This window comes from Hevea brasiliensis, chromosome 17 (genome assembly GCF_030052815.1).
Source record: "Hevea brasiliensis isolate MT/VB/25A 57/8 chromosome 17, ASM3005281v1, whole genome shotgun sequence".
Taxonomy (NCBI): Eukaryota; Viridiplantae; Streptophyta; class Magnoliopsida; order Malpighiales; family Euphorbiaceae; genus Hevea; species Hevea brasiliensis.
The window spans coordinates 21,961,844-21,964,436 of NC_079509.1; the positions used below are offsets into that span (position 1 = coordinate 21,961,844).

The 2,593-nt window shown below is 35.4% G+C and overlaps 1 non-coding gene across 1 annotated transcript; it reads right to left on the reverse strand.

The window, feature by feature from the left end:
• Positions 1–1,163: 1,163 nt before the first annotated feature.
• LOC131175671 (small nucleolar RNA R71) lies at positions 1,164–1,270 on the reverse strand. The gene has a single exon (XR_009145863.1). It is a non-coding gene; the product is annotated as a small nucleolar RNA R71 (small nucleolar RNA).
• Positions 1,271–2,593: the final 1,323 nt, after the last annotated feature.

Sequence of the window (2,593 nt, forward strand, 5' to 3'; positions counted from 1 at the left end):
TTAATGGGTTTTAAAGTAATCAAACAACATACGAAAGTAGGTTTGGTTATTTTAGAACATGCTTTGGTTTGCTTGAAAAAGATATCAAAGGAATTTAGAATCAATCACCTTCAAACTCTATTTTTCCCTAAAAATTGGAATGCCCAAGACAAATCCTAATTAATTTATGCATAAACCCCCAACTCTGGAATCACTTTTAACATAATTAGACTTTGATTTAAATTACCCGTTATTAATTTAGTTTAATTGCAAACTAGATTTAGAATTTATTTGTTTGCTCTTTACCCATTCCAATTAGATTAATCAATTTACTTTGCTCATTTACATTTACCATTTATTCATCAATCATTAGCCCAAATAATCGCTTCATTCATAGTTTTGTATTAAAAAAGGCAATCCCCCTTGGGAACTATACTTGACTCATCACTCTATTACTTAAGACGACCTGTATACTTACGGATTCGCCCATCAAGTTTTTGGCGCCGTTGCCGGGGATTTGATTTTTGTTTGATATTGAACGATTGTTTGTTTGGTTAATTTGGGCATTTTATTTTACTTTTAATTTCTTTTACCATTTTACTTTGAAAATTTATTTGTTTTGTTTTTCAGGTACTTTATTTTATGAGAAGGACAAAAAGTGAAGAAATAATTTATTCTTTGATCCAGAAATAGAAAAGACAGCAAGAGCTTTAAGAGCAGAATCTAAGAGGAGAAAAGCTGAATTTAAAGTTCAATAACAACAAGAAAGAGCACAAGAGCAAGACCAATTACAAGAAGAAATGGATAACAATAATAACAACCACTCTGGGAAGGAACACGCCTATCCTGACATTGGGGATTTCATGCCAAGTATCACAAGACCAAGAGTAGAAGCTAATAATTTTGAACTGAATCCTGCACTCTATCAGATGGTACAATTTTCACAATTTGGGGGAAGTCCAAGTGAAAGTCCACATGTGCATCTAGCACACTTTCTTGAGATCAGTGATATGTTGAAGATAAATGGAGTTTCTGATGATGCAATTCGACTCAGATTATTCCCCTTTTCTTTGAAGGACCGAACTAAAGAGTGGTTACATTCTTTGCCACTGGGTTCTATCACAACATGGGATGAACTTTCTCAAGCATTTTTAGCTCAATATTTTCCACCAAGTAAGACAGCTAAGCTAAGAAATGAGCTGACTTCTTTCAAACCTAGAGATGATGAGAGCTTATATGAAGCATGGGAGAGGTACAAGGATTTGCAAAGGAGATGTCCACATCATGGGATTCCTAAGTGGATGCTTGTTCAACACTTTTACAATGGAGTTTCACCAGCTATTAGAATTACAATTGATGCATCTTCTGGAGGAGATCTTATGGAGAAATCTAAAGATGAAGCTTTTTCTACTCTAGATAAAATTGCTTATAACAACTACCAATGGAGTTGTGAGAGGAATGAGATCAAGAAACCAGCTGGTATGTTTGAGCTTGATGCCATGAATATGATTAATGCTAAGTTTGATGCTTTGACAAGGAAAATGGACAAGCTAAGCATGAAAATAGATTCTTCAGCTGGAGGTTCTAGTAATTCAGTAGAAGTTAAAGCTGCAAATGTCAATTGTGCAGCTGATTTTTCTGCACTTAGTCAAGATTTTTCAAGTGAGCAAGTGGATTATGTGGGGAACTATAATCAAAGACCAGGCGGTAACCCATTTTCTGCAACTTATGATCCAGCATGGAGAAACCACCCAAATTTCTCTTGGGGAGGTAGACAAGGAAAACACCAAAATTTTCAACAACCTTTTGGGTATCAACAACATCAGAATTTTTAGCAGAATAGAGGTCCTCCTCCTGGAATTCCTAAACCTTAAAATGCACCTGCTCCACCTCTACCACAACAAGCACAACTAAACAAGACAGCTAGATTAGAAGCTATGATTGAGACTCTACTTGTGAGCCATCAAAGTCAACAAGATATGATTTCTCAATTAGCATCTAAAGTAGATCAAATGGCAACACACAATAAGATGTTAGAGAATCAAATAGCTCAACAAGCTAGCTCTTCAAACAATAAAGCATTTGGAAAGCTCCCAAGCCAACTAGAAAATTCAAGGGAGCATTGCAAGGCTATTACATTGAGAAGTGAAAAAATATTAGAGAGTGGAGATAAAAAGATTGAAGAGAAAATTAAAGCAGAGAAAAATAGAGAAGGAGATGAAAAAACTGAAGTTGAAGTTAGAATTGAAGCTGAGAAAGAGAGTTCAGTGGAAGAAAAAGAAAGTAAAGAGAGAGAGACTAAAGAGGAAGAACCTAAATATGTAGCACTTAAAGCCTACATGCCACCTTTACCATTCCTACAAAGGCTCCAGAAAGTAAAGTTGGATAAACAATTTGGGAAGTTTTTGGAGGTATTGAAGTCTTTGCATGTGACTATTCCTTTCACAAATGCCTTAGCACAAATGCCTTCATATGCTAAATTTTTGAAGGAGATTTTGTCTAACAAGAAGAAGTTGGAGGCATTTGAAACTGTAGCTCTCACAGAAGAAAGCAGTGCTATTTTGCAAAATAAGCTTCCACCCAAACTGAAAGATCCTGATAGTTTTTCCATACC